Source organism: Pyrus communis, chromosome 15 (assembly GCF_963583255.1).
Source record: "Pyrus communis chromosome 15, drPyrComm1.1, whole genome shotgun sequence".
Lineage (NCBI taxonomy): Eukaryota > Viridiplantae > Streptophyta > Magnoliopsida > Rosales > Rosaceae > Pyrus > Pyrus communis.
The window spans coordinates 13440849-13456123 of NC_084817.1; positions in this window are offsets into that span (position 1 = coordinate 13440849).

Here is a 15275-nt window from a genome sequence, read left to right on the forward strand (position 1 = left end):
CCATCCGAGACATGCCCTCAATTAATAGAGAATGGGGGATGGGAATCTGTGATGCGATATTTATACGCACACAAACTAAACCCTATTTGTGACAATTGTAGTAATGATGTAAGTAGGGATCGTTCTAACCGGGGATTAACTAGGGATGCTAAACACTTGACTCAAATAAATAAAACTAACTTTTAATACACTAAGACAAACTAAAAGACTCAAAACAAGTTCAAAAGACTCCAAATACTTAAAAACATAAAATAAGACAAATCAAATGATTAAGACTCAACGAAATATGGGGGAAATGTGTTTGGACGATATTAAATTAAAAAGACAGAATATAATTAAAGGCAAAATGTAAATATGAATGTGATGAAAATATGGATGATGGAATAGCCAAGGGGTTCTTCTCCACACATGTTACACTTGCATACAATATTGATTCTCAGTTGGTCTTTCGATAAGTTGTGAAACTCAATGCTCCAAGTTAATTAGGTCCGCTTAGATTAACTTTCAGATTTCCCTAAATTCGTTGGATTGAATGGAATACGCATTACAACCAAATTATTCTTAATCAAAGTCCCTAACTATGGAATACGCATGATAGAGACATTCAACAAAGATCATTAAGTTCAATGAAAATTATAAGTGTTGACGAGGCATTCGTTACTATGGAATACGCATGAAACTTATGCCAAGAATTCGTGTTTATAAGCAACCTCCACTACTTGTGAATATAAGTTCATAACGATTAGGTGAAACTCACTTATATTCTAGCGTCATATTCATGCATGAAAATTAAGCTTGCAATCTCAATGAACATACATAAATAAGTTATCAATCAAACAGTTAAACGAATTGAATCCACAACTTATGAAATTCCAACCAAAAGTAATCAATTCATATTGCAAATATAAACATAGTTTCGAATCACCCCCTAGCTAAAGGGGGTTTAGTTCCTCATAACCTTGAAATCAAAGAAACAACTAAACATTCCAACAACTCAACTTGAATTGTATGAACGTTTAGGCACTCTTCTCTTCCATTACAAAACAAAGAAAATTGAATTCAAACATTGAAATCAAAGAAACACCTAAACATTCCAACAACTCAAACTTGAATTGTATGAACGTTTAGGCACTCTTCTCTTCCTCGTTGTTGTGGCACAAGGTCTAAGGTGAGCTTTGGGGATTATGTGAAGTGTTTTGGAGGGATGGGAAGTGGTTGGATAGTGGCTGCAATGGAGGAGAAAAACTGCACAGAAATGGAAGGGGAATTGCGGCAATGGATGTGTATTTGTGTGGTGTGTTGTGTTGTGAAATGAATGAAAAATGAGATCCCTTGAATGATGGGAATGCAAGGGTATTTATAGGAGGAGTGGAGATGTATATGGCTGTTTGTTTAAGGTGTTTGTGTGGAGGAATGATGGAAAAACAGCTAGGACAACATGTGAAAGCTGGAAAATAAAAGGGAAAGCTGGAATGTGGAATGGTGCCCACGGCAAAGTGTTGTTTGTTTGATGATGATGCATGTGATGGGTGGGAACGAAGGGGGAAACATGGCACAAGGGTACTTGAGTGAATGATTGAATGTGCATGTGGATTAAAGAATGAGTGGTGGTGTAATGATGAAGTGAATGCATGTGGAATTGCAAGGAGGAAAGCTGAAATTGTGAAGGGAAGGCACGGCACAAGGCAGATTTTGATGTTGGAAATGCATGTGTTTTACTCAATTATATTGTTGGGAAGGCATGTGGATTAGATGGAATGTAGGTGGGTTATAATGATGAATGCATGTGGAATTGCAAGGAGGAAAGGTGCAGAAAATGGGAAGAAATGCACGGCAATGTGTTTTGTAAAAGGGAAGATGGTGTGTGAATGCATGTGAAGATGCTAATAAATAATGCATGTAAGGTTAGGAAATAAAATCATAATTTAAAGGGGAATGATTAAAGGGTGTTGAAAGGTTTTGCATGGCTTTGAAGTGATTGTGGATTGGGCTAGAGTTTAAGTACATGAAATGGACCCAAATTGCTCCCCCTTGCATGGCAAGGAATGGTGTTTGTGTTAAGCCCAAGGCAAGGTGAATGTAATTGGGTTAGGGCCATTGTTTTGTGTCCTCAAGTGCTTACAAGGCCTTCAATTTCATCCAACACTTGGGCTCCAAGCATAAGCTATCCATCCTTAGTCCAATAGTGCTCCAAAACACTCCACAATGCATCCTTTCGTCAAACACATCTTATTATCCTGAAAACACACAAAAGAAGCATAAAGGACTAAACTAACTAAAGAAACATAACGTAAATGTACGAGAACAAGCCATTTAAGTCGCATGAATATGCTCCTATCAAATACCCCCACACTTAGCTTTTGCTAGTCCTCGAGCAAAACAGAAAAACAAAATAAAACGAAACAAAACAAACCAAACACAATCTTAAACCTTCCAACGTTGCCTCAGGGATTTCCAATGCACATGACATGTTAAAAATCATTATTCCCACAGATTTTGGTTATCTTTACACTTAAGTACATACTTAATCATAGTCACCACATACTAATTCACAATTAAGCATTTAAAACTATATTTTGAATGTAGTAACATGCCTTAGAGAATTTGCTCAAATCCTTACAAGATATGCACTCAATTTTCACACAGATTTTCTGACTACACACCCTACACTAGCTATATGTGAGAAGATTGATGTAAAAATGAATTCTAACACTCACATATGTTATATTAAAGAAAGCATTTTCTGGATTTACGACAATGACATGAATATGATCTCATGAATGAAATGCTACTACTTAGACGCGAGAACCAGTGACACCATAAGCTCATACCAAGTTCAAACTCCACAAATTGAAATACACAACACTCAAGATAGAAGTCAAAGGGGTGTAACGGGGCTAGGGTATTGGCTAACAGTGAAAGGTGAACGATAAACAAACATTCTTAAAGCAATAGTGAGCAAAGTATTTGAATTAGGCACTTAGAATTCCCTTTAGAACGCAAAAATCAACTTTGAACACCCAAGGGAAAGTCACACAAAACTTAGGGCCATATTCAACTTTTTGGACCCTTTCTTCAACCATCAACGCTCGTGAGTTCATTCTTACTTATTTTCACTCTTTTTTTTTTTTTTTTTTTTTTTTTTTTTTTTTTTTGAATCTCGGAACATACATATAAACGTAAGAACAAACTTTTACTCCCCCACACTCATTTTCTTGCATAATGTAACTCAAAAGGAATTCATTTAAGTCATGCTTAATATACTTTAAGAACAAGGGTATAGGAAAGTCCTACTCTAGGCTAGGTAAGGGGTGATGTGGTTAGCAAAGAAAATAGGATAAACGAGGCTCAACGGGGTTAAAACTAATATATACGAAATATGGGAAGTAAGGCTATTTGGCTATGATGGCAACTACACAACTTCATCTTGATATATGTTATGCAATTCAATGTCATGCTTTGAATGAAACGGATATAAGTTCTAGCATTTAGTTCTATCATGATACAATTGCATTCTAAGTAGCAACCAAGCAAGGAATAATGAGATCATGCAACAACTTTAGAAAACACAGAATCACAGATTATAACTCTCCAAAGAAGGTAATAGCTCGAGTCTCACAAGGTTGTAGCGTTTGTATGAGTTCCTTCCTTCAAGCATGTTACAAAAACGAATTTTTCTTTTATGATTGCATGTGAAGTCATACATTATAACCATAACTAAGCATATACCAAGAGTAAATCAAACTTTTCTCCATGTTTATAACTCTTTTTAACAGTCATGCAATTACAAACCAAATCCTCATCATAACTTTGGAAGGTTCCCTAAGACACAAACACACAAAAACAACTCTTTTTTTTGGGTTTTTCAAAACAATTTTTCAAATTTTGATGTGCTTTTCGGAGTTATAAAAACAAAACATACTAAAACACTCTAAAACAACTTAAAAACACCTTAAAACAGCAAGGAACAACATTTGAAGTTATGGGTGATAAAATCCCACGAATTTGCATTAACAACATTAGTTACCCCCCCCCACACTTAAATCAAACATTGTCCTCAATGTTTTAAGCATAGATTCACACAAAACATAAGTAAACACACAAACAACAACTAAACATACTAAACATGGCAGAATGTAATTAACAAAGAGAAGAGTTTAGGGACGCAAATCTGGTTATGGAGTGTAAATTCCCCCTTCTCTTTGTTGATTGCATTGAGGCTTGATCTTGATGATTCCACAGGCTTACTCTCAAACTGGTTTCCGCCCATCATTGATTTTCCTTTGTGCTACTGGGCTGGAGGATTCTTTTGGTCTTCCCCGAAGGTCTGAGCTTACCCCTTTGGTCTGTTTCTTTGTTCAATCTTTCCAATTCGTAATGAAAAGGGTTGGAGGATAACTCAGCCTATGTTTGTCTCCACATGCTTCAATGTATCATTTTCGCTTGCCTTACTCGCTCCCCTTTGCAGAAGTGGTCCCTTCTCCAGAAGTGTATCAACCGTTGAAGATGACTACTCGAGAGCAACGCTAGGTAAGCAATCAGGAATAGATTCCAGGCAGTTGGCTCCAGAACGGAAGACTGACTCCAAGTGCCGGCTGATTGCTTCTTTTACTTTGCCATGCGAGTAAGAACAAGGACAAAGAAAAAGACAGGGAAAGAGCATGATATGAGATACTTTTGCTTTTGACCTTGATGATATGAGATACCTTTGCTTTTGAAGAAGCGGTGAATGAATCAGCACATGTATTTGTTGTGCTGTTTCCTCCTGGGTCATCTGTACTCCAGACATCTGGTATCATCTTTGGGGAAGAAGAAAGAATTTAGTATTTCGAAAGGCTTTGCTGGGAGTGCACCCTCAGAGGTGAGGGAGAGTTGGGCATTTTCTTCAGGTTTGCCCTGCCATAAAAGACGAAGGTCGGCATATATAGAGATAATAGCAAGTGGTGGTACTTTTTACCTTTGTCGACAAACGTTTTGATCCCGCAACTCTGGCTTTTTGAAATAGTGACGCCTCTTCAATTTTTGAATACGCCTCTTCGATTTCTGAGCAGGCGCCCCTTCGATTTCTGAGCGACACGTGGTAGTGCAGATGCGGCTCCTTTTGACAAAGCTGCACGCGTCTTCTGAAAAGCCGAGAAAGCGTCGCTGAACTTTGCGCTTGTCGGCTAAAGATGTGTAGTTGTGATGATGGCCTCCACGTGTTGTTTGAAAAGAAGAAATCTTTTGACAAAGTTGAACGCGCCTTCTGAAGAGCCGAGAAAGCGTCGCCTAAATTACGCCGAAAATTCCGGCTTTTTGAATTGGTGGACGCGTCGCCTTGGCTTTTTTATTGAGCTATCGATCACCACAACAAACACACTCTGAAGATTTCCCATTCTTGAAAATCGACTCCGGCCCTTTGAAATTTAACTCCATCCCTTCTCTTTGAACACTTTTGAAAAATGGCAAACTCATCGAACCTTAGCTTGGAATTGAGCCTTAGCAGTGATACGGGCGCGCCGCGTCAAGGTAACGTATGGCGCCCTTCTTTCTTTTCTTCTAACGGTCCTCTCACAGGTGAAGACTCCGTGATGCAGGACGCCACAACAGCTACAATAGTAGCTAGGAACCTCCTCACTCCGAAAGGTAGTAGGCTGCTGTCAGGACGGTCCGATGAGTTGGCCGTTCAAGAGTCCCTCGCACTTAGTGTTCAGTGTGCGAGTTCTGTGTCCAACATGGGCCAACGCCTGCTTGCCCGCTCCCGTCAGGTGGAATCATTGATGGCAGATGTGGAAAGTCTCAAGCAGGAGATCCAGCAGCTGAAGTATGAGAATAGAAGTTTGCACGTGCTTGCAAACAACTATTCGACGGGCATGAAGAGGAAGCTTGATGAGCTGCAAGAGTCTGAAGGTCGGATTCACAGTGACCGTCAAAGGTTTTCGTCTTTCCTCCAGAGGCACCTTTTTCCTGGCTCATCCAGCGCTTGGCCAAGTATTGAGGCCTGGAATGCTCTATCTTCGATGCCTCCCGCTCCGATGCCTTCTGCTCCTATGCCTTCCGTTCCTACGCCTTCCGCTCCGATGCCTTCTGTTCCTACGCCTTCCGCTTCAAGAGTAAAGCCACGTAGTGGGGCCTCAAGCAAACAACCTTTGTGAAGCACCATCTTTCTTTGTTTAGCAGTGCCTATCAATAAATCAAACATTTTCTCAATGTTACAATCATAGACTCACACAATTAATAAACAAACAAACAATAACAACTAAACAACTTAACAAGGCAGAAACGAAATAGCAACAAAGAGAAGAGTTTTTTAGGAATCTGGATTTGGAGTGCTTTCTAAGTCTTCCTTTATTGAATGCATGGGTTGCCTCCCAAGTAGCGCTTTCTTTTACGTCTTGCAGCCGGACGGTACCTCCGTTTAAGCTTGACTAGGTTCCACGGCATGGAGGGGTACCTGCTCCACGACATGCTCCTCAAACATCTCGTAATAGGGCTTCAATCAATGCCCATTCACTTTGAATTCTTGCTGCGTCCTTGAACTTTTGATTTGCACTGCACCATGAGGGAAAACATTAGTAACAACAAACGGGCCAATCCATTTAGAACACAACTTACCAGGAAACAAACGTAGGCGAGAGTTGAAAAGTAACACTTTCTGCCCAACTGTGAAGGTCTTGGTTCGAATCATTTTATCATGGAATGCTTTGGTCTTGGCTTTGTACATCCGGGCATTCTCATAGGCTTCATTCCGAATCTCCTCAAGTTCATTCAATTGGAGCTTCCTATGAACTCCCACTGCATCTATGTCCATGTTGAAAGTCTTCACGGCCCAATGTGCCTTGTGCTCTAAATCTACGGGCAAATGACATGGCTTACCATAGACGAGCCGAAAAGGTGACATCCCAATGGGTGTTTTGTATGCCGTACGATATGCCCACAGTGCATCATCTAAACGTAAGCTCCAATCCCTCCTTGTTGGTCCAACGGTCTTCTCCAAAATTTGTTTGATTTCTCGGTTAGACACCTCGGCTTGGCCATTTGTTTGAGGATGATAAGGTGTGGAGACCTTATGGTTGACATGGTACTTTCTTAGCAACACCTCAATGGTCCGATTGCAAAAGTGAGACCCTCCATCACTTATGATTACTCTCGGCATTCCAAACCTAGCAAAAATGTTAGTTTTCACGAAATCTGCAACCACCTTAGAATCATTAGTACGGGTGGCTTTTGCTTCCACCCATTTAGAAACATAATCAACGGCTAGCAATATATAAGTGAAACCATAAGATGGAGGGAAAAGGCCCATGAAATCAATGCCCCAAACATCAAAAATTTCAACATTAAAGACAGGGGTTTGCGGCATTTGGTCCTTGGTACCTATGTTACCCATTCGTTGGCAACGATCACAAGACATACAAAAGGTTCTAGCATCCATAAATATAGTCGGCCAATAAAAACCACACTCTAGAACCTTGAGGGCAGTGCGTTGTGTGCCAAAATGACCACCACATGCATATGTGTGACAAAAGCTTAGAATTGAGTGAAATTCAGAATCATGCACACATCTACGTACAATTTGATCTGAGCAATACTTCCACAAATAAGGGTCATCCCAAACATAGAAACGTGCATCATTTTTAAGCTTATCACGTTGGTGCTTGTTTAGTTCATTTGGAATTTGTTTAGCCACCAAGTAATTCACTAAATCTGCATACCATGGTTCACTTACCTCAATGGATAGCAGCTGCTCATCGGGAAAAGTTTCAGGGATAGGTACGGCATGTTCATGCTCCTCGTGGATCATTCGGCTTAAATGGTCAGCCACTACATTCTCGCTTCCTTTCTTATCCCGGATTTCAATATCAAATTCCTGAAGAAGAAGAATCCAACGGATAAGCCTCGGCTTTGCTTCCTTTTTCGTGATCAAGTACCTCAAAGCTGCATGATCAGAATAAACGATTACCTTAGTACCAATTAAATATGAACGGAATTTATCTAAAGCAAAAACCACAGCTAGAAGTTCTTTTTCCGTCGTGGAGTAGTTCAATTGGGCATCATTGAGAGTCCGAGAGGCATAGTATATGACATGCGGCCGCTTGTCTCTTCTTTGTCCTAGAACAGCTCCTAATGCATAGTCGGATGCATCGCACATGAGCTCGAACGGAAGGCTCCAATCTGGAGGTACATGATGCGAGTTTTATACGCGCACAAATTAAACCCTCTTTTTGTCAAATTGTAGTATAGGTGCAAGTAGGGATCGTTCTGGACCGGGGATTAGGAGGGATTGTTAATCTCTTGGAAACTGACTTAAAAACGTAAAAACAATATAAAACACTAAACTAGACTCAAAGAATTCAAAAATACTTTAAAACATAAACTAAACAGATTCTAACAAGTTCAAAAGACTCAAAACTCTTAAAAACACAAACTAAATTGATTTCTAACTAATTTGACATTAAAGTAAAGGGGGATTTAGGTTTTGACAAAATTAAACTAAATGAACAAATTGCAATTAAAACAGAATGTAAATATGAATGTGAATAAAATATGGATGATGGAATAGCCAAGGGGTTCTTCTCCACACATGTTACACTTGCATACAAGATTGATTCTCAGTTGGTCTTTCGATAAATTATGAAACTCAATGCTCCAAGTTAATTAGGTCCGCTTAAATTAACTTTCAGATTTCCCTAGATTCGTTGGATTGAATGGAATACGCATTACAACCAAATTATTCTTAATCAAAGTCCCTAACTATGGAATACGCATGATAGAGACATTCAACAAAGATCATTAAGTTCAACGGAAATCATAAACATCGACGAGGCATTCGTTACTATGGAATACGCATGAAACTTATGCCAAGAATTCGTTTAACGCGATTGTTTATAAGCAACCTCCACTACTTGTGAATATAAGTTCATTACGATTAGGTGAAATTCACTTATATTCTAGCGTCATATTTATGCATGAAAATTAAGCGCGCATTCTTAATAAACATTCATAAATAAGTTATCAATCAAACGGTTAAACAAATTGAATCCACAACTTATTAAATTCCAACCAAAAGTAATCAATTCATAATGCAAGCATAAACATGTATTTTGAATCACCCCCTAGCTAAAGGGGGTTTAGTTCCTCATAACTTTGAAATCAAAGAAACACCTAAACATTCCAACAACTCAAACTTGAATTGTATGAACGTTTAGGCACTCTTCTCTTCCATTCCTCATACGTACAAAACAAAGAGAATTAAATTTAAACTTTGAAATCAAAGAAACACCTAAACATTCCAACAACTCACACTTGAATTGTATGAACGTTTAGGCCCTCTTATCTTCCTCGTTGTTGTAGCACAAGGTCTAAGGTGAGGTTTGGGGGATTATGGAAATGGATGAGGAGTGGTGTTTGGATTATAAGGGAATGGATGGGAAGCTCACGGCTAGGGAAGGGAGAATGTGTTTGTAATGTGTTGTGTATGAAATGAGATGTCCTTGAATGAATGAATGCAAGGGTATTTATAGGAGTAATGGAGGGAACATGACAGCTAGGAGGTGGGTGGAAATGTGGCTGCAAGTTTGGTGAATGATTATGAGTGAATGCATGTGAATGTGGCTAGGTTGGAAAGCTGGAAATCTGAAAATGCAAATGGGAATGCTGAAATGCAAAGGTGGCCACGGTTTTGAGTGTGTTTTGTGTTGGAAATGCATGTGAATGCATGTGAATGTTGTTTGTGTGAAGTGTGTGTGGGTTAAAGAGTGAATGGTGGTGTAATGATGAAGTGTGATGGCTGAAAATGTCAAGGGAAATGCATGTGATTGCACGGCAAAGAATTTCAGGATGCATGTGTGTTGGTGTGTTGTGTGATTTGTTTTGTGGTTGATGGGAATGTGGTTGAATGATTAAATGGACATGTGGGGTGTAATTGAAAAGGGAATGCAAAGTGAACGAATAATGAATGCATGTGCACTGTTTTTGGGAGAAAGGTGGCTGAATGTGCATGTGAATTAGGTTGTGAAAACATGTGGAATGTGGCTGGAATTGATGAGTAATGCACGGTTTTGTTGTTGGTTCTTTGGTGATGAATGCAATGATGAAATGGATGGGAGTGCATGTGGATTAGGTGGTGTAATGATGAAGTGGGAAGTGGAAGAATGTGGTTGGAAATGGCTAAGGGGATGCACGGCTAGGAAGAAGAATGAATGATGTGCATGTGTGTATGCATGTGAAGATGCTAATAAATAATGCATGTAGGGTTAGGAAATAAAATCATAACTTAAAGGGGAATGATTAAAGGGTTTTGAAAGGTTTTGCATGGCTTTGAAGTGAATGTGGATTGGGCTAGAGTTTAAGTACATGAATGATGCGTGATTTATGCGCACACAAATTAAACCCTCTTTTTGACGATTTGTAGTATAAGTGCAAGTAGGGATCGTTCTAGACCGGGGATTAGGAGGGCTTGCTAAAACCTTCTAAATTGACTTAAAAACATAAAAACACAATATAAAACACTATTTAATGCTTGAAGAAAGCAAAACTAAAAATAAGAAAGATTAAGACTAAGACTTCAACGAAATAGGGGGGAATTGGATTTGGACGAATTTAAACTAAAATGAATACTTGGAAACAAAACAAATTGTAAAAATGGATTTGACGGAAATGAATGGATGGTATGGCTAGCTAAGGGGTTCATCTCCATACATGTTACACTTGCATAATAAAATGATTTCCAATTGCATTTCAATAAACCATTAATTCTCAACACCCCGGGTTAATTAGGTCCGCTTAAATTAACCGTCAAGTTTTCCTTAAGTTAATGAATTGGATGATTGCATACGACAACCCAAAGCATTCCTCACAAGTTCCCTACATGAATTGCATAATAGAGATACAAGCAAGAATCATTAAGCATCATGAAAACTATAAGTGTTGACGAGGCATTCGTTACTATGATTGCATGAAACTTATGCCAAGAATTTGTTTAACGCGATTGTTTATAAGCAACCTCCACTACTTGTGAATATAAGTTCATAACTATTACGTGAAACTCACTTATATTCTAGCGTCAAATTCATGCATGAAAATTAAGCGTTCATTCTTAATAAACATACATAAATAGGTTATCAATCAAACAGTTAAACAAATTGAATTCACAATTTATGAAACGTAATTAAAAGTAATCAAATCATATTACAAACATAAACATAATTTCGAATCACCCCCTAGCTAAAGGGGGTTTTAGTTCCTCATTACGTGAAATCAAAGAAACACCTAAACATTCCAACAACTCAAACTTGAATTGTATGAACGTTTAGGCACTCTTCTCTTCCATTCCTCATACGTACAAAACAAAGAGAATTAAATTTAAACTTTGAAATCAAAGAAACACCTAAACATTCCAACAACTCAAACTTGAATTGTATGAACGTTTAGGCACTCTTTTCTTCCTCGTTGTTGTAGCACAAGGTCTAAGGTGAGGTTTGGGGGATTATGGAAATGGATGAGGAGTGGTGTTTGGATTCTAAGGGAGAGATGACTCACGGCTAAGGAAAGAATGGAAGTGTTTGAGGGGTGTTGTGTTGTGAATGAGATGGAGAGATGGAGTGGGGAGTGAATGAATTTCTCAATGAATGCATGGGTTTTTATAGGGGGAATGGGAGAATATGTTGTTGATTGTTTAAGAGTGCATGTGGCTCTTATGATTGTTGTGCAATGATGAAAGGCAAAGTGCATGTGCAATGTTGGAGGATGAATGTGTGATGGTGTGATTGAATGATTTAAAGGGGCATGTGGGTGAATTAAAGGATGGAATGCATGTGAATTAAAACTAGAGTGAATGATGATGAATGCATGTGGATTAAAGAGGTGTGAATGCATGTGAAGATGCTAATAAATAATGCATGTAGGGTTAGGAAATAAAATCATAACTTAAAGGGGAATGATTAAAGGATGTTGAAAGGTTTTGCATGGCTTTGAAGTGATTGTGGATTGGGCTAGGGTTTAAGTACATGAAATGGACCCAAATTGCTCCCCCTTGCATGGCAAGGAATGGTGTTTGTGTTAAGCCCAAGGCAAGGTGAATGTAATTGGGTTAGGGCCATTGTTTTGTGTCCTCAAGTGCATACAAGGCCTTCAATTTCATCCAACACTTGGGCTCCAAGCATAAGCTATCCATCCTTAGCCCAATTAGTGCTCCAAAACACTCCACAATGCATCCTTTCGTCAAACACGTCTTATTATCCTGAAAACACACAAAAGAAGCATAAAGGACTAAACTAACTAAAGAAACATAACATAAATGTACGAGAACAAGCCATTTAAGTCGCATAAATATGCTCCTATCAATGAAATGGATCCAAATTGCTCCCCCTTGCATGGCAAGGAATGGTGTTTGTGTTAAGCCCAAGGCAAGGTGAATGTGATTGGGTTAGGGCCATTGTTTTGTGTCTTCAAGTGCATACAAGGCCTTCAAATTCGTCCATCCTCTTGGCTTCATGGATAAGCTATCCAATCCATGCCCAAAAATGCTCCAAATGGCCTCAAAATGCACTTTCTTGCTCCCTAGGCCCTTAGAACCTGAAAACACACAAAAGAAGCATAAAGGACTAAAATAACGAGAGAAACATAACGTAAATGCACGAGAACGAGCCATTTAAGTCGCATGAATATGCTCCTATCAAATACCCCCACACTTAGCTTTTGCTAGTCCTCGAGCAAAACAGAATAAAAACAAATAAACAAAACGACACTAAACACGTAAAACACAACCTAAACCTTCCAACAACCGTCTTAGGGATTTCCAATGCACATGACATGTTAAAAATCATCATTCTCACAGATTTTAGTCATCTTCACACTTAAGTACATTCTTAATCATAGTCACCATATACTAGTTCACAATTAAGCATTTAAAACCATGTTTTGAATGTAGTAACATGCCTTAGAGAATTTGCTCAATTCCTTACAAGATATGCACTCGATTTTCACTCAGAATTTCTAACTACACACCCTAATCTAGTCATATGTGAGAAGATTGATGTAACATGAAAACGAACACTCACATATAAGTATCACAAAGAACGCAATTTCTGGAGTTAATAAGCATGTTTAGATATGATCTCATGAATGGAATGCTACTACTTAGACGCGAGAACCAGTGACACCATAAGCTCATACCAAGTTCAAACTCCACAAATTGAAATACACAACACTCAAGATAGAAGTCAAGGGTTGTAACGGGGCTTGGGGTATGTGGATAACAAAGAAGGGATATGGAAAACAAAGGTTCTTAAAAAAAAAAAAATAGTGAGCAAAGCATTTGAATCAACTTAGAATTCACTTTTGAATGAAAACTCAACTTTTGAACAAAAAGGGAGAATTTAGACAATTTACGCCCAGAATTGGTGTTTTGGAACCTTTCTTCAATCACTTATTCTTTTCTCTCTTTTTTTTTTTTTTTTTTTTTTTTTTTCTTTTCTTTTGAATCTCAAAACATAAACACTTAAACATTCTCTCCCCCACACTTATTTTCTTTCATAATGTAACTCAAAAGGAATTCAATTAAGTCATGCTCACTATCTTTTAAGAACAAGGGTGGGGATTGTCCTAAACTAGGCTAGGTGAGGAAAAAGTGGGTTAACAAAGAACATGGGCTAACACGGCTCAACGGGGGTACAACTTACAACATATACGAAATATGGGAAGTGAGGCTATTTGGCTATGGTGGCAACTACACAACTTCATCTTGAATATGTGTTATGCAAATCAATAACATGCTTTGAATGAAATGGGCATGAGTTCTAGCATTTGGAACTATATGATGAAACGCCTTCTAAGTAGTAACCAAGCAAAGAATAATGAGATCATGCAACGACTTTAGAAAACAAGAAATCACAGATTATACTCTCCAAAGAACGTTATAGGCTCAAGTCTCTCAGGGTTGTAGCGTTTGTTTGAGTTCCTTCCTTCAAGCATGTTACAAAAACGAATTTTTTTTATTTTTTTATGATTGCATGTGAAGTCATACATTATAACCATAACCAAGCATATACCAAGAGTAAATCAAACTTTTCTCTATGTTTATAACTCTTTCTAACCGTCATGCAATTATAAACCAAATCCTTATCATTGTGTTGGAAGGTACCCTAAGACACAAACTCACAAAAAAAACGACTCAAAACACTCTTTTTAGGCTTTTCAAAACAATTTTTCAAATTTTTATGTGCTTTTCGGAGTTATAAAACAAAACACGCTAAAACAGTTTAAAAACACCTTAAAAACATTTAAAACAGCAAGGAACAACACTTGAAGTTATGGGTGATAAAATTCAACGAATTTGCATCAACATACTTAGTTACCCCCCCCACACTTAAATCAAACATTGTCCTCAATGTTTTAAGCATAGATTCACACAAAGCATAAGTAAATACACAAAAAGCACTTAAACATACTAAACATGGCATAATGTAATTAACAAAGAGAAGAGTTTAGAGACGCAAATCTGGTTATAGAGTGTAAATTCCATCTTCTCCTTGGTAATTGCATTGAGGCTTTTGATCTTTGTGATTCCACAGGCTTACTCTTGAACTGGTTTCTGCCCATCGTTGATTTTCCTTTGTGCTACTTCTTGAACTGGGCAGCAGGATGGTTCTTTTGGTCTCCCCCGAAGGTCTGAGCCTATCCCTTTTATTTGTTTCTTTGTTCAATCTTTCCAATTCGTATTGAAAAGGGTTGGAGGATAACTCAGCCTATGTTTGTCTCCACATGCTTCAATGTATCATTTTCACTTGCCTTACTCGCTCCCCTTTGCAGAAGTGGTCTCTTCTCCGGAAGTGTATCAACCGTTGAAGATGACTACTCGAGAGCAACGCTAGGTAAGCAATCAGGAATAGATTCCAGGCAGTTGGCTCCAGAACGGAAGACTGACTCCAAGTGCCGGCTGATTGCTTCTTTTACTTTGCCATGCGAGTAAGAACAAGGACAAAGAAAAAGACAGGGAAAGAGCATGATATGAGATACTTTTGCTTTTGACCTTGATGATATGAGATACCTTTGCTTTTGAAGAAGCGGTGAATGAATCAGCACATGTATTTGTTGTGCTGTTTCCTCCTGGGTCATATGTACTCCAGGCATCTGGTATCATCTTTGGGGAAGAAGAAAGAATTGAGTATTTCGAAAGGCTTTGCTGGGAGTGCACCCTCAGAGGTGAGGGAGAGTTGGGCATTTTTTTCAGGTTTGCCCTGCCATAAAAGACGAAGGTCGACATATATAGAGATAATATCAAGTGGTGGTACTTT